Consider the following 24,554-nt stretch of genomic DNA (forward strand, 5'->3'; position numbering starts at 1 on the left):
CTTTGCTATTTGCAGAGCGTTCAGATGTCTTAAGGCGACGGCCTCCGGGAAGCGGGTGGTGTAGTCTACTAACACCAACACATGCCTGCAGCCACTTCGGGAGGGAAGTAAGGGTCCGATTATGTCCATCCCTACTCGGGAGAAGGGTTCACTGATTATGGGTAGGGGACGTAAGGGGACCGTGGATGGCATGTATCTGCTATTCTTTTGGCAGATTGGGCATTCCTTGCAAAACCTACAGATCTGTTGATATATACCGAGCCAAAAGAACTTTTCCAGTATTGCTTTCTCCGTTTTTTGCTCCCCGAAGTGTTCCCCTAAGAGTTCCCCTAAGAGATGGCTATGGGCAAGAAACATCACCTTCTCTCTATACGGTTGGGGTACTAATAATTGTAGTGACAGTCCCTTCCCTCCTTTTCTGTATACCAACCTCCGCCTAATAATGAACCGGGGACCTACTTGTTCAGGGTCTTCATTGTCAGTAGCCTTGTTCCATGCTTCTCTCGGGGTGAGTTCTTCCCTCTCTGTGGCAAAGAAGCCCCTGTCGTATTGCCAGATGGGTTCCTCCTTTTTCTGGGTCAAGGCAACTCTGGTCCAGTCTCGTTTTTCTCATTTCTTTTGTTTCCCGCTTTTCCAGGATTTCCCTTGGGGGTATGCAAGGCAGGGTACCTGGGAAAAGGGAGCGGTCTGACACCAGTCCTCCTTATCGGTGGCTGTCTCCGGCACCAGTGTAGACAGGTAAGGGTAGTCAGATCCTAAAACCAGAGGCTCCAGCAGTCGGGGAATCAACCCCACCCGCAGGGGAACCGATTCGTAGGCGGGCCCGTGTTGAACTTGTATATCGGTGGTGGAGTACCGCTTGTTGTCGCCATGCATGCATTGAATGTATCACACTTTGTAGGCAGCCCGTGTCCATCAGGGTTTGTTGGTTTTCTCTGTTGACCCTCACAGTACGGTAGTAGGGTGGCTTTTTCCCAGCGGGGCTACAGGCGTAGAAACGGGTGAGCCCGACATCCATGGGCTCTTCCTTTTGGGGGCACACCCAGGCGATGTGACCAAAAGCCCCACAGGAGATACACTGGGAACCAGAGTGGGGCGGTGGTCGAATGGGGACGGGTAAAGGGTTGGGTAACAGGGTTACAGTGTCCTGTCTTCGGGGATTGGGTGGTTTGGTTGCTTTAGAAGGGCCTCCGCTGGGTTGTTTCCAAGGATGTTCATCCCAACCCCCTTGTAGCTCCTGAGCTCAATTGAATGGGCTTACAATTTATACAGCCCGCTCAAATGTCAGACCTGTGTGCTGCCGTACCCATTTCTGTACGGAGGGTATAAGGAGGACAAAAACTGTTCCAGATAGACCTTCTCCATGAGGTCCTTCTTGGTGGAAGTCAGGGGTTTTAGCCAACGTTCAGCCAAATCCCGAACACGATAGGAGAGGGCTCTGGGGGTTTCCTGCGGCCCTTCTTTCACCTGCCTGAGGCATATTCTATACGTTTCTTCATCGATTCCCAATCTTTCGAGTATATTTTACTTTACTTCGTCATAAGGAGTGAGGCCCAGCGGATTGGCAGCCTGCAGGTCACCCGACAATAGAGGACCCAAATATTGGCCCCACTTGTCGATGGTCCAACCAGCTGCCCTTGCCATCCTCTCAAAGTTCGCAAAGAAAAAGTCCTCCCCACTGACCTATTTCTGTAGGACAACCGAAGGCAGAGTGGTATGACCCCTTTGTTGGCCCAGGGTGTCAGCCAATCTACTAATGATGGCTTCCTGGGCCTGACTTTGTTCTGATAGGGATTTATGGAGTTTTTCCCTATCCTCCTCAGCCACAGCCAGGAACTTCTCCATAACACGACCCAGTCTATCTTGGCCTTCTGCCATTTTCTGCATTGTGGCCTACATCCACGCCGATCCCACTTCTGACACCAAGTGTGAGAGGGACAGGCAGAAGGAGAATCTAGGAGGCCGAATTCGGGGCTCAATTGTGATAAGGTTTTATTAGCGTAGCAGAAATCCAACAGTATGCCAGCCCAACAAGATAGATATCGTCTTCTATCCTTCTGGTGTTGTGGTTGTGGTCTTCCTTCCACGTAGCACATTGTCCTCGGTTCAGAAGGGCACTCCAGGAGGCTCAAGAAGGAAGAAGAGAAGGGCGGTAAGTTGACCTGTTTCCACACTTTTGCCAGACACAACCCTCCACCGTCGATTGAGAGGCTAACATGCAGCGCAGGGATACAGGCGGGCTTGCTTAAATCGCTGTACACAGTATCAAAGGAAAGGCCCCTGCAGGCGCGTATAAATGTTTTATCTCAGATCCTTAACTTCAGGGTACTAAGTACGGAGCGGAGTTCGGTCCCTTCAGGGCATGAAGGTGGAAGTACGGCAGAGAACACAAGTAGGGTAGGTAGGTCTAACGGGAGACTTGTGCGTAGGATGTGTGGGGTTTCAGGGGACTGTGCAGGAACACACGAGTGCAGCAATACACACAGTGCCCAGTGGCGTGGCGCGCTCCCCGATTCCCTCCCCCCTCCTGATTCACGTACCGCAATAGCCGCAACTCTCCTGAGTTGCGGCGGGTCACAGGTGTCCTCCGGGGGCGTTCACCACTCCTCCGACCAGGTCTCCGAACCTTCTTCGGCATCTTGGATGAAAGTGGGGACGACATCTGTAAACTCCTCTCCGTTGGTTTCTTCCTTCTTCTGGGCGCACTCCTCCAACACGGCATTCACCTCCTCTCGCGATCTGCTCTCCCTGCTCCTCCGGCATCCAACGCATTTCCGGGTCTTCCGTCTCCTCCATACGAGGTGTTGGCCCGCCTCTCCTTCTTTCCATTGGTTCGGATCTCCCGTCTGGGAAATCCCTTCCTGTACGTAAGAGGCAGTGGAAGAGATTAACCCTTTCTCTCCCTGTCCTTTGTGAAACGGTGGTCATTCATCTGAGACAAGGAGTGGTAGGGAGGCTATGGATTCGACCCCCTCACAAGGGCTTTCAAGGTACAAGCAGAAATACCAGGTAGATTGCTGTCCCTGCGGGAAGAAGTCAGGAGCCGCACCTTCACCATGGCTTCCATATACGCCCCAAATGATACACAAGACCTTTATTAGGCAGGCCCTGATGAGGACTTAATAGTAGGGGGGGAGACTACAACATAGTGCATGACCCCCAGATGGATAGATCAGGCTTGAGGACGGGTAGATAAGGGGTGCTCTCAGACGCTAGGAGGAGCCGGCTGGCAGAGGTCGGATTGGAGGATGCGTTGCGCCAGCGTAACCCAGGGACAAGAGAGTTTACCAGACCTATACGCGCCTCAATTTCTTCCTAACTTTCTCACGCATATCCCAAGTTGCGGTATCGGTGGCAATTGGAGCCGCAGTACTGCGAGACCACTCTCCTATTTCAGTGCAGTTGCCCAGGAGCCCTGGCCCCTAGAGGCGGTGGCGCCTGAATATTAGGCTATTCATGCATGAACATAATGTAGATTCGGAAATCCATCCAGGTTGTCCTGGAAATAAACAATGACGGCTCAACATCAATTACACTACTATCGGACACTCTCAAAGCAGTACTATGGGGCAGTTCTTGGCTATCTCAGCCACCTTAAACAAAGAAAGGAGGGCTAAACGTGAGGCCTTAGAGGGCACGGTCAAAGAATTAGAAGCAGTTCACCAACGTACAGGAACTGTCCGAATGAGATGTCATTTTACTCTGGTGCGGAAACAATTAAACAATTAAAGGTGCATAGACCGAGCCGAATATGCCATGGTGAGTACAAAACAGACTTACTACGAAGGGGGGATCTAGGCGGGCAGACTTCTAGCACATAAACTGAGTGCCCAGGTGGAACAGCGACGGGTTGTGGAGATTGAGAATTCGGATGGGCCTCGGATTGATGACTTCATAGCGGGTGATTTGAGCGCTTTTACTCCCACCTTTACACAGCGGAGCCGCTGGACGGAGAGGCGGCGGTAAACTATGTAGCCGGTTCAACTTCCAAAGCAGAAGGCGTCCAGGATGGACGTTGACATCACCTCGGACGAGGTGTCTCGTGCCATGCGGGGCCTACCCTCAGACAAGGCCCCTGGTGACGACGGCTTCACTCCTGAATTTTATAAAATATTTACGTTGGAGCTCACCCCCCTTTTTGCCCGCCTCTACAACTCTTTAGTGAGACAGGTAGCCTTTCTCCTACTATGCAAATGGCCTCCATTATTGTCCTCCCAAAGCCATGCAAAGACCCCAAGAAATGCGCGGCGTATAGGCCTATCTCACTGTTGAACGTTGTCCTGAAGGTATTTACTGGTATATTGGCGACACGTCTGGCTCTGTATAGGAAAGGCCTTGTGGACCTTGACCAGTCTGGGTTCATCCCGAAGAGAGACTGTAGTGACGGAGCCAAGAGGCTCTGCCATATCCTAGAGAAATCACAGGGTACACAGACATCTACTATGGTCCTGTCAGTGTACCCAGAGAACGCCTTTGACAGGATACATTGGCCATACCTGCAAGCAGCATTCAACAGATTTGGGCTTGGGGAAAGGTTCCAGCGTTGAATCCTCTGTAACTATACCCTTCCGGAGACAAGGCTCAAGGTAAACGAAATATCATTTCCCCACCTTTAGAATTTCACGTGGGACAAGACAGGGTTGCCCCCTCTGCTCTTTGTTATTTGCGCTGTATATGGATCCGTTTGTGGAGCCTGTCTGCCAACACACGGACATTACCGGACTCCGCATGGGAGATAGGGAGCACAGAATCTCGCGTACGCCGATGACGTGGCACTGACTTTGACGCAACCATTTACTTTCCTAACCCCCCCCCCCCCCTCCCACCCCCCTATACAGGAAATCACAAATTTTGGTGAGGTGTCGGGTTTTAAAGCCCTTAGCTTGACAGTCCCCAGTGCAGAACGATCACGGTTGACGGAGGTGTTCCGTTTGGAGTAGGCCCCTCAGTGGCTGACGTATCTGGGCCTGCGGATCCTCCCCACGCCTGAACGCACAGCGAAAGAAAATTATGCAGCCTTACTCATTATGTCTAGATCTGAGCTATTGAAGTGGAAAGCACACACCTTGTCCTGGCTGGGTAGGCTAGCAGCAGTTAAAATGACACTACTACCCTGGATTGTATGTCATGCAAACACTCTCTTCACAATTCCCCGCCAGGGTGATATCTCAACTACAGCATCTAATAAGCGAGTTTATATGGGGTGGGAAGAAAACTCGACTGGCCCGCAATCAGACCTACCTGAAGCTGATAGATGGAGGATTGGGTATCCCACACCTAGAAAGCTATTACCAGGCGGCCCAACTCCGATATATGATAGAATGATATAGGTCGGCGCCGCAGAAGCACCGGTGCTTCATGGACCGCGTTGTCGCGGGGATTCACGTAGGAAAGGTGCCATGGCTCCCAAAGAAATTCCGGCCTATGGGAATGTACATCTCGCCAGTAACTAGGGCAATGTTGGGAGCGTGGGACAAGGTGCAAGAGAAAAGACAGCTCTCTACTCCTACATCCCCTTTGACCCCCTTTATAGGGTACCCGGAATTCCCACCAGTAGTAACCCAGAATGCTTATATTAAGTGTAAAGAAGCCAAGTGCAAACGGATAGGGGACTTATTTGATGAAGAGGGAGTGATGGATTTTGCGAAGTTGTGTGCCAACTATGATCTATACCCAGATACTTATTGGCAATATATCGCGTTGAGACACTGGGTTACGCAGCCCCATATGCGTCCACATGCTAGTCACCATTTAACGGCATTTGAGAAGTGGTTAATTACCTGCCATTCGGACAAAAAGCTACACTTGGACATATACTCCTGCCTTATTGTACCTCAACACCACACTAAAACACCAGCCCAGCGTAGGTGGGAGAATGAATGTGAACGGGAATTTTTGGTTAAGGAGTGGCAGGACATAATCCATAGGGCACCTGCGTCTTCGTGCAGTAGAGCGGGCAAGGAGATGTTTCTCAAAATTGCCCACTACTGGTATTATCCCTCTGTGAGGATTGCAAAGTGGCGAGCAGGAGGGGACACACAGTGTTGGAGACAGTGTGGGAAGGAGGGCACTTTAACACACTTACTATGGGACTGCCCAAAGATCCAACAATTTTGGTCTGCAGTCCTGGCGGACATAGATAATATTTATGAAATTGACCTGCCCAGATTCCCAAGTTACATCCTCCTGCGCCTTCCCAGCGCCCTGACCTTTCCCCTACGATCATGCAGTGGAAGAGTGATTGCCCTGGCCTTGGGTGCAGCTAAACAGACCCTTTTAGCAAGATAGGCCACAACGGTAGTCCTGACCCATTTGGATTGGTTGCACAAAATGTGGGACCTTCTGTGTATGGAAAAGTTGACTGCGGGAGCCAAGGGTGCACTACTGCGCTTTGATAAAACATGGGGCTCTACTATCAAATTCCTTTCCAACGAATGTATCGAATTGATGTGTCCAATATTCCTGCAGGTGCTACGTCTTACGCAGGTATTCCATATGGAGGAGTAGCTATCCCACTGGAACCATAAGGTACACCTCTACACAAACACTGGATATGGAGACTTTTGCTTAGGCTGTTGGGCTTCCATCCTTTGCTTCCCTTCTTCTTCCTTTGATTTTGTTTCCTTTCTTTCTCTATTACTGTAATGTTGTTGGATACAGTTGCTCATCCCACCGCGGGTGGATGTAGCTGCTCGCTGTTTCATTCAAAATGAGAATAAAGAGATTTAAACCATAAAACCTTCAAGGGTATGTACAATAATTTGAGTAAATCAGTTCATACATGGAGGCAAAATTGGCAAGAGAATTTTCCTTGAGTTGGAGTTTTTAGTCCAAGCGATTTACGTCTGCTGCTGTCAGTCCTGTTAATTTATCACTATTACATTAAAAGAATATTTGATTCAATTTTCACATTTGCCTAGAGATAGAACGAACCTGAAAAACACTCCTTTGCGTCTATTGTAGCTGCTGGATAAGGATTCTGAAGACTTTTCTAACCATTCATCTTTAGATTTGAGGCAAACCAGGTTTGGAAACCCATCAAAATTTCCTTTTGACAAGTGATTAGCCCACAATTATAGCTTTTTGTATTTGCCTTGGAAGTTCAACATTAAAAATTGTGATACCTCCCGTCTGCATGCTCATGTTGGGGGCATTTAAATGAGGGAAGATGTCCATCATATACTTCAGCACTGCTTACCAAGAGTAGTCATTTAGTTGCTCCATAATTGCAAGTGGATATTCCAGATCAATGAAGAATACTTTGATTTCATCTCTTAATTTGAAAAGCTGAGACAGTGCTTTGACGTGAGCCAGCCATCAGACTTCTGTATGAAGCAAAACGCTGATAATCCTCACTCTTCGTATACAGACGCAGTTGCTCAACAGCCCTGAATTTATTGACCTGGCTTTGATAAAAATGACAATTTTGACCAATTTATTCTAGACCTTTTTCAATTTTTCTTGCATCTTCCTAGTGGGTAAAGATTCTCTTTGAATGTAACTGAACAATAATTTTTCCTTATTTGTGCAATAAGTCCATACAGTCTTCCAGGTTTGGCACAACTCGTACCCCATCCCCCCACTAACCGCTCTCTGTAATGTTTCCTATGCAATTCTGACCATTGACCTCCATTTGACACCAGGAATCCATTCAAACATGTGTACACCTCTTCTGCAGTGATGTGTATTGTAGGAAAGTACCCTTTTTGTATGGTTACCCCTTCCCCATACTTTTTGGTCCAATGCTGATCATTATGACACTGAAAGCGCAGTGGAGCCTGCTGCCCAGGCCCCAGTGCTTTCTCCCTAAAACTGTATGTGTAAATTGGCATCCCCAATTGACAAGGGCTTGATGCCCCTTATAAGACCCTAGTATATGGTACCAGTGGTACCCAGGGCATGGGCAGTATATGGGTTCACAGGGCTTGAAGCACTGTGTGCCACCCTGAGTGACCCAAGTAAACTACTGGCAGCAGGCCTGCCATTGTAGACTGTAGGAACAGTGTAAGCTGCCCCATTTCGACTTTGCCCTCACCATGTGTGGCAAAGTCAATGCACTGCTCTTAATATGTCAGTCACCCCTAAGGAAGCTCTCCTGAGACCAGCAGGCAGGCTGCCTTATATTAAAGGTGTGTAAGTACAAGCTTATGTGTCCCTACAGTGGCCTTTTCCATTAAAGTACACTATGTGATAGGTGATCCATAGTATAACATGTGTTGGCACAAGGGCAAATCCGAAGTTGACAGCTCTACTATAGTACTGCCTAAATATGTCATGTTTGGTATAAAAACATGCCTTTTCACCCCTGACACACATCTCATGTCAAGGGCCATGCAGCATGCACCCAGGTGGCTACCTTAGAGGTTGCCACCTGGTTGTCCTAGCTTCTCTGCGCCCTGACTGGCAGCCCACGCTTTCCCCAAGACAGGATTCTGACCTCCTGCCAGGCAGTGTGAACACTCCCAGGAGTCAGGAACAAAGGACGGAGCATGAAGGAAACAGCCCTCTCCCTGCTCCAGGCACATTTGCTTGTAGACAGGTGGGACATTTTATGCAAGAGGTGTACACCCCCAGAGGGCTAGCCAGCCTCTAGGGTGGGCTGCTTGGTCTCTACAGCTAAGGAAGACTTCTGCCATTTTTAAAAGTGTTAGAAATAACAGGTTCTGGGTAGTAAAGGTGACCTACGCCCCCAAATGTGGTCACCTAACGCCCCTAAATCTAGCATTTAAGGGCCACCCATGACACCAGATTCTCAGTTCTGAATCAGCCTGCATCAAAGAGACTAAAGAAAAGGCCTATGTCTGGGACAACAGAACTTGCACAAACCAAAAGAGGGATACTCTGCACTGTGGCAAAGCTCCTAGAACTGCCTGATCGAGACTCGTCCTAGGATAATTCTCGGTTCCCCCAAAGGGACCCCTGTGAGAGCATGAAGCAGCCTCCGCATCCCCTGGACTAGTGCCACTAGTCCTCTGCAAACTGCAGGTAAAACAACGTTCCGGGTTTGAAGAATCGCTGGCCATCGAGCCCTTTGAGAGATCGCCCAACTCTAGATGGTCTAGGGCATTTTGGGAACTGTAGACCTGCCTTTCACGAAGATACAAGTATCTACAACATTCCCCAGGACCACCAGACATCGAAGTACCTTTCTACCAAGTTTACCACTCTGGTTGGCAGTCCGGCAACCGACCCCTGCTCTTGACGCTGCACCCAGAGGGAACTCCATCTCACCTTCAACCGAAGATGCAACCACCCCATTGTGTTTTTGCATCTTGTTTCCAGCAGCACCGTTTAAGCGGTAAAAAGAAGCTCTCCCGCGGCTCCCATTCAACACCTGGAGCAGCCAGGACAACTCTGTACTCGGGCTCCACGAGCCAGGTAAAATTGAAAAGAATGTTGTGGCTTGGTCTTGGGACACGCATCACCTTAGCCCTCATTGGGTTCCACGCAACTGGACCTGCAAGTGACAGTTTGTCACTAACACATTTTCCCATTAACCACAATGCAAACGTTCTGCAGTATTGAATTTCTGTGATTTATGTTTTCTTCTAAAATCCATTACTCCTGTTATTTATATCTGATCACACTTGTTTTGGTGTCTAAATTAAGAAAAAAAGACACTTTATTTTGATAAATTAGCTTTGTTTTTCTATTGATTTGTGTCAGTTATTTATCGTCCATGTTTGTACTCTCAAATGCTTAATATGTTCCTTTATTCAAGCCTGACGGCTCTTTGCCATTCTACCAGGACTGAGCTAAAGATTTATTATTGTGAGTCCAATGACCATCTTTGGGGTCTGTGAGAGTATTGCATGGTGAAGTCTAACCAGCATCATCACTTAATACTCTACCTTCCTACTTGTATCAATAATTTTATCCCTAAAATGTGTTTCTATCATAACGCAATAACTGAGATTTGTTTACATCATTCGTACGTTTGTCCATTTGTAGGATAATTCTGACTTTCTAAATTCTTTCAATCAATTGTTCTTTTATGTTGTAAGAAATGTTGTCAATTTACTGTTTTACAGTGGTACCACATTTAAATATTTTTCTGTTTTGTCTCTTACCACTGCACTAACAATGGTTTTACATCAGGTATCATCAGCTCTTCTGTGATTGTATGAGGTGTTTGCATTTTTGCTATGAGCTTGGACACTTCATATGAAACTTTCACAGCATTTAAAAATAATTTGCAAAAAATATATATTTTTTTTAATTCTGTACATTTGGTAGTGTGTATTAATTGCTTACCTATCAGGTGTCTCTGTAATTCAGTCTCCCTCTCTCGGTTTCTCCTCCCTACCCCTTTTTAATACATGCAACGTGATTTTCACGTTCCCCGGCAAAGGTAAACATTATCTCTTTGCGCAAAGTCCTGGGAATCCCTCTGGTGCCCCTTTTTACGTTGCCATGTTGGGTTGCAAGAAAAGGCTTTATCCTGCATCCTGAGATGTACTTTTTTTTCCAATTTCAGTGATGTGCACAATGAGGAGCAACAGCCTGAAGAATAATCTCATCATCGTCCGTTCCAGGTGGACTGGTCACTGAGAATTTTTCAATTTTGCTTTGCCCTTTGAAGGTGGTGGATTTGTCTCCTCCCATTGTTTTGGTTACAACACTAGGAGTATTCACATTGAACTCAGCCGGCAAGTGTAAGGCCATCGCAAAAGTTAGTAGGAACGCAGAGGAGCTGGCAGCCTACACATGGTCACAACAGGTCAGCCAAGTCCAAAAACAGTGGAGAGGGGCTCCATATCTGGTAGCCCATAGTCCGCTTTTGCCATGGGTATCTAAGGTGTGGGTAGCACGTGCAGCTGAGGATGACTCCGGGGCAACCGCCGGAGAGAGACCAGTATTCAGTGCTGGATGGCGCACATGTCACCAAAGTCACTAATCAGCAGGGCTGATGGCAGCAGTTAGCAGGCAATCACCACTTCAGGCCACTGAATGTTCACTAGGGTCAGTGGCTTATTCTCCAGGCAATCAATTGTGTGTGGGGCCCCTTAAATTCTGCATCAAAAATCTAATCCTTGGAATTACTCCTGAGTCAGGTTGCGACTATGGCATGATCTCTCCAGCGAGCCAACTGTAGCAGAGTGCATGTGGAGCAGGATACCATGGCCAACAACCCAAGACACAACCCCCCCACAGACCCTCTAGCCTTTTACACTATTGCCCCCGGCCTCGAGTCTTCTATCTCTGAACCGGGCAGGCCGAAACCGGTCCCGGTATTCTGAGGGGGGAGGGGAAGGAGGGATGTAGGTGTTGCAGAAGGAACCTACACGGGCCGCAGTGTTCAACAAAGAGTGGGAGTGAGTAAAAAAAAGGCTGTATCTCCACTTTGCAGTCCGCTCAAGCACTCACCTGGTGTTCTAAAGCTTCAGGTCCGCTTCAATTGTGCTTTGTCTGCTAGACCTTGGTGCTCCTACCTGGCCTCAAAACTCCACTGCAAGGCAACCGTCCAGGGCCTGTAACGCTGTCTGCTTCAGTAGATATTGGCTCCTCCAGTTAAACTGCAAGTGCAGGCCCAGACATACCATCTTGTCCCTTCGCATCCTCTGGAGGTCACACCGGCCACCTTGGCACCACCTCATTGTTCCCATATGCCCACCCCTAGGATCCGCCACCAGCACAAAATTGTCAAACCTTCATTCCCTAAAATGTTTCAGGTGGTAAGGGTGGCAGGTGGACCTTTAGGATGCCAGACTAGCCCGGTCAGCACCAAGGACGCACAGCGAACCCATATGGTAGACTGGAGCTCATTTAGACTATTCACCATCTCAGCCTCTCAGGCCATGCCCCAAGATTCAGCCTTTTAACTGTATCATCAGACAGCCTGTGCAGTTGGCAGTTAATGGTGGGATCAACTGAAACTTATGACCATGCTACTTGTATGGGACCACTCCAAATTCAATTACTTGGTTTTTATCCTTTGATCTGTTAAGTGACTGTAATCCTGGCCCTGTTAGCTCCTAGATGGCTAAAGAACAGGTTAGAACGTACTTCCAGTCTGGAGAAGTACAGTGATACTATCCATCTAGAAATACGGAATAGTGGGGATAGGTATAGCAGAAGATAGGATTTTGAGTTGGTGCAGAGAAGGAAATGTGGTGATCTGAAAAAAGTGTGTGTGGAGCAGTTGACGATACCCGTAGGGCACATGAATTCTAGTTCAAAGTGGTATTCTCTGATTAGGGTTGTGGAGTTGCTCGATGATGAGTTCGTGGTGGAACCATGGGAAATCTCAGAGGTGTGTCTCGATATGGCAACCAAGAGAAGTGTACACAACTGCTGGTGATAAAAAAAGAGTTTGAGTGGGGTCTGCCTTAATTTGGGTAGTCAGACTACATCTGAGCCCTTCGGGAGAATGTGTGAGACCTGAGCATGTGACCCAGTTATTCCCAGACCAATGATCTGATTCAGTTCCTGGTGAACATCTGAATCAGGCATGGTTGAGATTAAGAGAACTCCTGAGAGATTTGGAGACTGTGTTATGATTTTCTGTTTAACCTGTTGTAGTTTCTTATTCAATGTTAGTTCCTTATATTGAGACTTTTCTGTTTCATTATGTTGTTTTATCCAATCTCATTGTTTGATTTAATACTTGTGAAGAAAAGAGGTGTGTGGTGTTGTACTCAGCTACTTGCCATATGGAAATTTCTCCTGTGTTGTTCTACATCTAGCAGTTCTGAGAATGTTGCCTTTTGAAGGCTGGGTCAGTTGGAGCTATTGTCAGTCAGTCAGTCAAAAGTACTTTATTCGACAGCCAAGAATCATAAAAGCGTAAAATATTATAAAAATACACATTCCATCAAAATACATTACAATAAAGTTGTCCCGCATTACAGTCACGGTATTCATTTTAAAAAAACCTTAAAAAAAACTATATCATATTAAGTGCACTGTGCTAGAATAGTGAACCAAGTCCATAGTTAATGTCACATTTAAAAATGCAAGGTATTAGTTAAAAAAAGAAGACGTATTTGAACCAGCAAGCAACACAGGATTGCTATTACAGCGATAGTCTGGTCCTATATCTAATGGCCCGACTAAATAGCTTGCGACCCCAAAGCAAACCATAGGTGAGGCTAGCATTTGTAGATAGAGCAGGGCTGGCCTCACTTGTGCAAACTGACAATCTCTAAGTAAAGGAAGAATGTGCTGCCTGCGCAGAGAATCATAGTAAACACAGTAGAACATTAGGTGCAAGGTATCCTGTTCCGAGAAGTTATCACAAGGGCAAGGTTTTAATGATTTTAATATCCTCTCGGGAACGCCAGCAGCCAGGGAACCATATTTAAGCGGAATCTTGTCAAAACAAAGCGATGATTTGGTTTGTTGACATATGATAAATATGGTTGTAGCTGCGGGCCTAGGCTCGGTGTAACATACCTTCTCACGAAGGTTTAACTAACTCCTCCTCCTCCCTGAGGTATTTCCGCCTATCCACAAACTGCCATTTAAAATCTATGATCGCGGTCTTGCCCAGGGGCTCGGGGTCAAAAACAATTCTGGACAACCAAGACATTTTGTCTCTTCCTTTATGTATTTCAGCCAAGGGATGTGTAGGGCTCTCTCTAGCGCAGTACAATCCAAAATTATTACTTGGTTTAAATTTGGGGAAGGTTGCGCCCAGATTCTGAGCCATCGTAACAATGGGGCAACTGCGATCTGATCCGAAATATACCCCATCCCCAATTCTTCATGCAAACCGTAAACAGGAGTAGCTACAGGGACCCCAAGAAGTTTGTGCATAAAATTATTCTCCACCACTTGTATGCTCTTCATGTCCTTGTAGCTCCAAATATCACACCCATACGTAGCCATGGGAATACTTTTTGCGTTCTAGACTTTCAAGAGTGCAGGGAGGGGTTTTGACCCTAGTCTTTTTGCGAAGTCCAGAATGGCCCCAGTCGCTCTAGCTAGAACGTTCTTTTTAAGTATTCGTTGCGCACACCATGTACCTTGGTCATCAAAGAGTACCCCTAAGTATGGGAACGTGGGTACCTTAGTTAAATCGTCCCCATTACAATAAAATTTGGCCTTGGCCGCCTTTCGAGGGCCTATGGACATTGCATGGGATTTCTTAAAATTTGTGATTAAATCTAGTGAATTCATAAAATCTATAAAACAATTTAAAAGTTGTTGCAAGCCCCTTGCAGTTCTAGACAATAAGACCGCGTCGTCGGTGTACAGCAATGCGGGTATCATTTTGGTGCCGGACCTAGCTATGTCCTTGCAGCATGATATTAAGGTGTCCCACAATTTATTAATGTATTGGGTAAATAGCAGGGGAGCCAAAATGCACCCCTGCCGAACCTCCCTTCCTACTGGCAAGAATCTATCAGGCTGCCGTCTTCATTAAACCGTACCGCGGCCGTGGTGTTAGCATGTGCAGTATGCAGGAAATCAGTTCTGTATCTAGCCCTGTATCACGAAGGATAAACCACAGCTTAGACCTATTGACAAGGTCAAAAGCTGAGGTTAGATCCATGAAGACCAGATGCAGAACACCTCCCTTGGCAACGGTGTACTTCCCGATCACCAAATGGAGAATTAGGCATTGATCTAGTGTCCCTTTCCCCTGCCTGAATTCATATTGGAGATTGGAAATAACATTTGCGTGATCAAGCCAGGCTGTGAGATGATCCAGAACTACCTTACCCATAATTTTAGACGCAGAATCTAAAAGCGAAATTGGCCTATAACATGGCGGATCGTCACGGGGGCCCTTTTTAGGTCTCGCCTGACCCAGCGCATCCGCTGGTCTGGCGAGACTTTTTGAGAGGGCTCCAAAAAGTGCTACCAGGCCAGCATAGAGCTACAGTGCATGGGCGCGCGCGCCGCGCTTGACCGCAATTACTTTCACGTCCGCTTTGATTGATCGCGATTGCGATCCCTTTCGCGGCCGCACGGCCGCTTGGTATAGCCAATAGGTCTCGCTTTTGGGACCTTATAAGTATTTAGTTATGCAACTGTTACATGGCTAAACACTTATAAGGTCCAAAAGGCGAGACCTATTGGCTATGCCAATGCTTTTTTATTTAATTATAATGTTGGTATGCGCTGTACTTAACTGCACTGTACTTAGCTGCTGGCGGCCCGCTGTAGTTTTTATTATAATTTTTCTTCTGTTTGTATGCGCTGTACTTTCGGGCAGTGTTGGCAAACTCTTCCAGCACCACACATCACGCGTAAAGGCTCCTCTGGTGCGCGTTTCACAAGAGAGAAGTTTCTTTTCAGTGAGAGGCACCTCGCCTTCCATTTCAGCAGAGGGCTTATTTTGAAGACTCTACCTTTTTATCGGTGACTACCCGCCTCAGGCAATGATATGGCGCTGTCTGGCATGATAAGGAGCTTGAAACCGCTTGCCGTGCACGGGAACTGATGGTAAATGCCACGTTGCTGGACACCGGATTGTTTTTACAACTGCGGATCAAGTCCGAAGATTAACTGCCCTCGGGTCAGCATTTGCGCATCAGTCAGAACTGGCTTTATAATTTGGAAGAGGCGACTGTGGCACTGTGCTGTTTACACATGTAATTGATTTTATCTGTTTAACAGTACCCTCCGGCAGAACCCCATTAGCTCTGGTGCACTACAAACACAGTTTTCCGACAGTCACAAAACTGTCCAGCTTGCCTTCGGTTGAAAAATTATATTTGTATATTCCGCAAGGCTTAAAAAAAACGGAAGGCAGTCAGTGCTTTGTTTGCATAAATAATGCTTTTTTCACATCAGAAATCCCCCATTGTTTCAAAGCTTACGCCCATCCCTACTGTCCCCGCATGTTTAAAACATAGACTCTATTATTTTTTAGGTCTCGCCTGACCCAGGGCATGCGCTGGTCTGGCGAGACTTATTGAGAGGGCTCCAAGAAGTGCTACCAGGCCAGCCTAGAGCCACAGTGCATGTGCGCGGGCGTGCGCGCCGCGCTTTACCGCAATTACTAACGGTTTCGCGGCCGCACAGCCGCTTTGATGTTTGATCGTGATCACTTTCACTTTTGCGGCCGCACGGCCGTTTTGCATAGCCAATAGGTCTCGCTTTTGGGACCTTATAAGTATTTAGTTATGCAACTGTTGCATGGCTAAACACTTATAAGGATCCAAAAGGCGAGACCTATTGGCTATGCCAATGCTTGTTCAATATATTGTCATGGCATCCTGCTGAAATGTGTGTCCTTTCCCGCACCACCCCCTCCCCCTTGCATGCTTTCTTGTCCTACTTCATCAAAACGCCTTAACTGACGAAATGTAGTGAGGAGAGTGAATTGATGGAGGCCGGAAACCCCTTCTACTTTACTAAATGGGAAGGTTAATCAGTCCAGCCTGTATACTTCTGCACGCTAGCTCCATTAATATTAGACAACCAGGCCTTGCTAATGCACTCCCTGGTTTCTCTCTAGAACGGCCCTTTAAACATGAAAAGGTTGCCCACCACTACGACCTCTTTCTTATCTGCTAAGGTGCCTCGTCTTAAAACCCCAAAAGAAAGAACACTAGCTTCAGGAAGCTGAACATGGATCCGTCGTGAAAACACTAGATGCTGCTCTTATCTGATGTCCTTCCCATTGTAAATATCCGCTCGCAATCTGAAGATTACAAATTTGCATTTTGGGTGGGAAAATCAGCTCTTCACCATTTTAACGTCGATACAATCATTTGAGTTGGGGGGACATTAATACCTATTTTCCGAGAGCAGGGCTCATTGTAGTGTATATTATACACATGTAGTACTTGTACATGTCACCACTCTCCATGAATGATGGTCGAAGATGGGGTTAGTGGCCATTTTTTTGTCACCATGTCACTACATAGCACACTAGTTTTCTTTGCGCTGGCGTTTTCTGATGTGAACCAAGTTGTTCTCAAATATAAAGCTCTAGATTACTGTTTGCCACAAAAGCACGGTGTAAAATTACCATATGTAAAGTATGATATATTGTTATGTGTGCTCAACGCGGTTAATCATTAGACTAGAATTAGCTTTAATGGGAGCAGCCACAGTTGCTCTCTAGGATGATTTCGGTATCTTATGCATGCTGCTGGTCCACCTCTTGGGCTATTGGCCTTTGCTGAACGGACAAACCTGATGGGACAATATCTGTCAATATGGTTATCTTGGCGCATAGCCAGTGACGAATAATGCAAACCTGATGGGGCAGTATGATGCTTGCATTTTTAAAATTATGTACATCGAAGCCATCGCTGTTGCATATTTATCTTATGCAACTAACAACCATTGACAAAGCCAATAGTCCTGGCTTGTAGTAGATGTAATGTTACTTGTTGTATATGGATGAAATGACATAACAGTAAAATACCAGTGGGGCGACACACTATGCCGAGCATGGATTTTCAGTTTGGGTTTTTAAGTCACGTCCTTCATTTCATCGACCACGCCCCTCTGGGAGCCCCCACAAGTTTTTTCATTCCACTTGATGCCCTTCCTCCGGTATAGTGACTTCCTGCTGAACAGGGAGAACAAGTTCACTCAGGCCATCATACCTGCCAACATGAACAAACTGCATTGGCAAAAGGCAATAGCTTTCGCCAAAATGAAATCTATTGGGTTTGGCAATGTGTTTTATTTTTACATATTGCATAGCAGTTGGGTTTCTGTGAAACATGGCCAAATGTAAAAAAATAAAGTGCTATGATGCGCACACCATTGACTACGTCATAGTGCTTTTTTTTTTTACCATAAGCTATGTTGCACAGCAGCTCTAGTGCTGTGTAATATGTAAAACAATTGACAGAGCCAATATATTTTGTAAAGGCTTAACCTGCTGGCTTTGCCAGTGCTTATTGTCGGTGTTTGGAAGAGGGCAAGAGTGTCTTGAGCAGCCTGGTCAGGACGCAGCTGCAGCTCATTTAAAATAAGCATTTGCTTTGCAATAGGTCTTCCATTACTGAAAGTTTGAGTTATTGGTGTTGCATTATTATTTGCAACGCCAATAGCTCAAACCTTCATTAATGCGAGACCTATTGCATTGCAAATGCTTGTTAAAAATGGGGACAATGGCTGCCCATGCCCATGACGGGGGGAAGCCGTGAGCACATGCGGCATTAAAAACATGTGTTAAAATCTATGCCCAGACTTTGGGGTCTGCCTTATGAAGGTCAGCTGGTACCCCATCAGGGCCAGCGGCCTTTCCCCCCGATGTTGAAATAATGGCTTTATAGACCTAATCTGTTCTGAGATGGAGAGGGGAGCTAACTAGTCCGGGAACTGTATGTCCCACGGCGTCTGCTAGATTGGTGTTACTATAAATATTGCCAAAGTTCTGAACCCATTTCTCTGGAGGTATTATGCAATCCTTGCTGGAGTTTGATACATCTGAAACAAGCATTGGCATAGCCAATAGGTCTCGCCTTTGGGACCTTATAAGTGTTTAGCCATGCAACAGTTGCATAACTAAATACTTATAATGTCCCAAAAGCGAGACCTATTGGCTATGCCAAGCGGCGTGCGGCCGCGTAAGTGAAAGTGATCGCGATCAAACATCAAAGCGGCCGCTAAAGTGAAAGTAATCGCGGCGCGCGCGCGCGCCCGCGCACATGCACTGTAGCTCTAGGCTGGCCTGGTAGCACTTTTTGGAGCCCTCTCAATAAGTCTCGCCAGATCAGCACATGCGCTGGGTCAGGCGAGACCTAAAAAGGGGACTGTTAACTATAGACCAAAATCTAGAGCTATCAGACAGGTCGCTAGCTTGGCCAAGCTCCTCCCAGGCATGCTCTCTTAGTTGTTTTTTCCTCTCACAAACTGCTAATTTATACGCCTTCCTGCAGCTCCTGGTTAGTATTGGGTCCCCCGGTGTTTGCTTAACAGATTTCATTAACTCCTTATGGGCGGCTGAGCAAGTACCATCAAACCACCTTTTTAGTTTTGGGGATTTCACTTTAGTTTTAGTCACTAAATTAGAGCCCGCCTGTTTAATAATGGTATCAAAGGAATCTAGGGTAACTCTATCATGTAGTGCTGGGTCCATACATACTTGGAACTCCAAAGCACAGGAGGTATACAGGTTCTCCAGGAAGCTTTCTGGAGTGATCTTTTCCCACCTCAACCTTCGCGCCTGGTCTTTGGTACTGATATTTGCATTAGTGATATGGTTCGCAACCCCCCTCCCCTTTTGAGACGGAAGAGAGGAGGAGAACCAATATTAAGGGGTTATGGTCACTAAAACAATTACAGACAACGTTAAAAGTCTGTACGGCCGAAGTTAATAAGGCAGATAAAAAAATATGATCAATTATACTTGAGCTACCATTACCTACATAGGTGGGAACCAGGGCAGACTTATCAGGTTGTTGTAAACACAGAGAGCAGGCCTTCTAGGAAATTTCCTGATGGCGTGTGCTCAAAGTGGTTTGACCCCTGTGAATCGTCTTCCTCCTCCAACATTGAGGGACAGTTAAGGCAACATTGTCTGGTGTTAAAATCCCCCAGAATTAGCGGGTCATAATAAGCTTGGCTGCTTTCCCCATAATTTTTTACTAGGTCTTCTAAGGCCAAGAGGTGTAAGGTCTCATGAGTCGTGGAAAAGGAATTCTAAAAATTCAGCAGTAACAGGGGGGTAAGGTTCTTTCCAGACCATTCCACTGCTAACACGTGGGGTGATGGGGAATCAATCAGTTTGGCCCTATAACAAAGTTTGAGACTGAACATTAAAAGGAGGCCTCCCTTGGCTCTACCCCTATTAGATGAGATTGCGTGTTTGCAAAACGAGATGAAGCCATCAAGATAAAAACAATCATTGGGTTTCCAGGTCTCTTGTAGAGCAATAATATGGTGTTTAGCAAGGAAGTGTACCCAAGAAATATCACCCTTCTTTGGCCTAAGCCCAGCTATATTCCAAGACAATACCTTCATATAGGCATCATTGGAAATAACTGGGATAGAGGTAGAGTTAGGAGGATTATCCAACAAACATTGGGGTGTGGAGGCATCTGTTATTGGTTCAATGTAAGCATTCGGTTGTAAATTCTTGACCTGTGTTGTCCCCGCTACCATAGCCAGTCAATCATTTGCATCAAGTCCCTGCGGGTTAGCTAGTGGTAAAAACCGATTTGTTAGTGGTAATATAGTGTTTAGGCTGCTTTCTATGGGGCGTGTAACCAGCTTAAATGGCCTCTGCCAACCAGGCATCTGCCAGTCACAGTTTACTAAGAAATGTTTGGGAGTATAAAAAGTTTGCAATGTGACTATTTTAATTTTAGATTTGATACCATTTTTGTGTTGACAATCTACTAATGCTTTAGCTTGCATGGAATGCTTAAAGTTGACAATTATACAAGCCCCTCAATATTTTTCCTAGTCCCATGGCCGATCCAACCAACCCTTCTGGCCATGATGATGTCTGGAGTAATATTTGAGCCATTTGTCACATTGTTATTACACCAGTGAATTGTCTTGTGTATCAGATCTAATGAGGTTTCCTTAATTCCAGATGCAAGTGTAGGAACCCCCAAAAGTCCAGCTAACAAGGGCGCTGATTGGGGTGGGCGATCAAGTATGCATTTGTTTGCAGACGTGAACCGTTTGTGGTGAACTAAAGTGTGTGTAGATAGCGGGTCCTTGTTGACACTTTCCCGGGCTTCCTGACGTGCTGCCCGGGATTCAGTGACCACCCCCCCAGGGCACAGTCAGTAATTGTATTACTAGAATGAGACATACCCAATTGGGCTTGAGTACAGGTTGCCTGATGTGCTACCGACCTGGGATGTGTGTTCCGGACCAGTGGGGACTTGACAAGCGTCCCCCCTCCCTCCGGCTACTATATCATCCCCCAAAAAACAATTATGTATGGAAACGAGTCCAGTTTTGACTTGATGCCTTTTAGCTTGGAGATTACGGGTACTAACAAGGCGTTGGTCATAGTCTCTAGTCTTGAGAAAAGGCTGTCCAGCAGCAATTCCAGGTTTAGTTCAGCCGGTGCCAGTGGCGGAGTTGTTTTTGTCCGTGGAGACTTTCTCAAAGCTTTGCTTCCACCAGTTTGTTTTCTCTTGGTCGGGGGGGCAATCCAAATCATCACCTACTGTTAGAGTGGCAACAGGAATACCAGTATTAAGTCCTGATCACCCATTTGGCCTTCCAACAGTGCGTTGAGGGTATGGTTGAACATATTTCTTCTGTTGGGACACTGTTTTTCTCCTGAGTTAAACCGCACCCAACATTGCCCAAAGCTATTTTCTCAGTCTCCAGGGAGAGTCTTTTCTCAGTTAGGGCTATCTCCTTTGTTATGGCATCAGCTGCCCTGGTTAAGAAAGAGTCTATCGTTCCAACTGGGCCTGCAGCATTTGTCCCTAGGGGTCCCCCAACAACTAATTTCCTTTTACCCATTTCCAGCTAATCAGGGAGTGCTTTAAGTTGGTGTACACGTGATATAGCCCACAGTACCAAAGATCGAAAGTCCCCTCTTTCAGAATAAACACGACAAGAGGCACTTCTTAGACTTAGAACCCGGGGGCTACAAAGAGCTACAAATTAGATGACATAGTTATAGCTAGTTATGGCTAGGTAGCGCACAATCACCACAATAGGTAAAGGTCATGCAGGTACCTTGCAGGCTTTAATCCACTGAGCCGTTTCCTGGTGTAACAAAGTCCGGGCCACAAGGATCAAGGGACCTGGCCCAGCCCAGCCTCTCCCAGCCGCGGACGGGCGTAGACGGGCCTGCCCTTGGCCCAGGCTTTGCCCGGGCGCACCCGCGCGCGTCCTGCAAAGCGGGAGCCGTGAGGGCCTTTATGCGCCTCCGGGCGCGCAGATGAGTGACAGCGCCTCCGGGTGCGATGTGCAGCAAGGCAGTATGGGGCCTGAAGATCCCCCAGCAGCAGTGAAGTATGCGGAGCTGTTGTTGGAGGTGGCTGGGGCTTGCTGCCACTGCTGCTCTTGTTTTGTTACCTGCCATTTCTTCTCCGTAAATCTCCCCCTGTTTTTGAAGAACAAGTTGTCTGTCGTCTTTTCTATAGGTGGGCCTAAATAACTTGATAGGAACGGACCAACATTTAAGCTATAAAAAGATCGTATTGACTTTACACTGTCCAAGTTTTAACTCGTTCTTGACTGATACAGATATGCCTACCCATAAACGTGGGGAATTGCTTTCATTATGACAAGTGTGAGATTGCAGGAACGTAGAACATTTGCTGTTTGCAAGTTGCAGATTTTTTTCCCATATTAATTTAAGAAAAATTACATTTGACATTTATAGGACATGTAGAAATAGAAGTACTGAAGCACACCACTCAGTCCAATAAAAATGAATAATAATTCAATGACTTATAGATGAAATGAAGTTGTTGTTTATGCCTCAAGCTTTCTCCAAATCCTTGTTTACAAATTAGAGCACTTTATTTGGCTAGAGGAATTTACTCTAGTCACCTTAGATGTTAGTTCTCTTTACACTAGCATTCCACCAGATAAAGGTATGGAAGCTTTGACGTACTATTTATCCAAACGTGATGCCACACTCTATGACCATACCAAGATGATACTGGAATTAACCAAACTGGCGCTAAATAACAACTTTTTTAAATATAAAGACAGCTGGTACAAACAACTTTCAGGTGTGGCAACGGGGGCAAAATTCTCTCCATCTTTTGCTAATACCTACATGGGCTTCTACGAACAACATCATATCTGGAAATCTTGTTCAACCACATTGACCAATAATATAATCTACTGGGGTCGTTTTATCGACGATGTTCTTATGATCTGGAATGGGACTAACAACAGTCTCAATGAATTTTTCATTTACTTAAACAACAATACATATAACCTTAGCTTCACCTACACACATAGCAAAGATCATATACATTTTCTTGATGTAACACTGTTTGTTGAAAATGGACTCTTACAATCTAGACTATTCCGCAAAACTGCGTGTAACCCCTTACTACATGCCACTAGCTCACATCCTATTTCTCAGATAAGGGCTATTCCTTTTGGCGAAATGACTCGCCTTCGCAGAAATTGTAGCAAGGACTCAACTTTCCAACAAGAAGTTGTGAAACTCAAGAAAAGGTTTATGACTCGAGGATATGACCAGAAAACACTAGAATATGCCCATACTAGGATCAACAGAACTCAGAGGACAGAACTTTTATAACCTAAACAAGCCAAAAAGAGAGCCAACAAACAAACACATGTTGCTTTTATAACTCAATACCATTCCTGCAGTAGTGACATATACAAGATTCTTCGTAAACACTGGCACCTATTACAATTGGATCGTGATCTAGTCCCTTTTATTAAACAGAAACCTCAGGTCACATATACAAGAGGCAGGACATTGAGGAACATTCTGAGCTCAGCTACTGCTGACACAGTAAGACCAGCACAACACAGCTGGTTACCCAATAAACCCCAAACCCCATAAATGCACAATGTGCAATGTCTGTCAGTTTGCTTGCCACAACATAAAAAAGTTCAGCTATAATACAAAACAGTCACATAACATCATGAACTTTATGAACTGCAACACAAAAGTTTGTGGTATATTGTATAATCTGCCAATGTGACCTGATATATGTGGGGAAAACAATCCGGCCCCTGAAGGAACGTATTCAGGAACATATCAGGGCAATTCGTAACAACAATCGTGATTATCCTCTGGCAGTTCATTATAATACCATACATTCGTCTGTTGAGACATTGAGACTGAAATTTCATGGCATTGCTACGGTGCTAGAAGACCCTCGAGGTGGTGATAGGGTCTCTAGACTGAGAAAACTCGAGGCCCAATGGTTAATCAAATCGAGAACAGTAGACATGGGACTTAATGTTGATAGATCTGCATGTTTTTTTTTAAAAGACTGAATACAATTGTTGGGCCAGGTGTTAATATGACTTTACTGCCTTTTAAGACTCTGAAAGCACACGCATTGTTTATATATGATTGTTGTAAAACAACGTATTATGTGGTACAATTTTTTATGCTAAACAGTCCAACTATACTTAACAATCATGTAACTTTTACAATAACTATGAAATCTTGTCAACAACTGATGGCTCGTTTAGATCTAGTTGGGCTGTTCTCTAGTTCTGCTTTCGTTCTTTATTTTATAACAACGTGAGAAGTCTTCTGTGTAGGACTATTGATGCTATAACAATCAATGACATTTGTTTCTTCAACTGTTTTTACCACCATCTGCTCGACACAAATATAATATCCTATGATACACAATAAGGTTAATATGTATCTAGCTTTGCTGGAATTTGCTAGATACCTTATAACTACTCCTTTGGCATGCATTGCTTATGTGGTATCATTATATAAATAATTTCAAATGACATGCTTAGATTATGGCGTACTGTTCATGATTTGTAACTGTCTACTGTCAAGTAACTATACTTAGTCCTTTTTCTGTTTTCTTATCAAACTTTTCATTCTCTAATTTTATCTGACTTCGCTTCACTACTACGATAATATAGGAGATTTAGACTTAGAATGGTTATTTAAGTATTCACAACTGAATCAAGCAGTTTTGTGGTACTGTCTAGATCGTTATGGATGATAAGACGTGATTTGCACGGTTAAACTA

The 24,554-nt window shown here is 45.7% G+C and overlaps 1 protein-coding gene across 1 annotated transcript in view; it reads left to right on the forward strand.

Moving 5' to 3' along the window:
• Positions 1 to 24,554, forward strand: part of LOC146805219 (pyruvate dehydrogenase (acetyl-transferring) kinase isozyme 3, mitochondrial) — a 1,482,095-nt gene that overhangs the window by 169,908 nt on the left and 1,287,633 nt on the right. The window lies entirely within an intron of this gene.

Source organism: Triturus cristatus, chromosome 8 (assembly GCF_964204655.1).
Source record: "Triturus cristatus chromosome 8, aTriCri1.1, whole genome shotgun sequence".
NCBI classification, from domain to species: domain Eukaryota; kingdom Metazoa; phylum Chordata; class Amphibia; order Caudata; family Salamandridae; genus Triturus; species Triturus cristatus.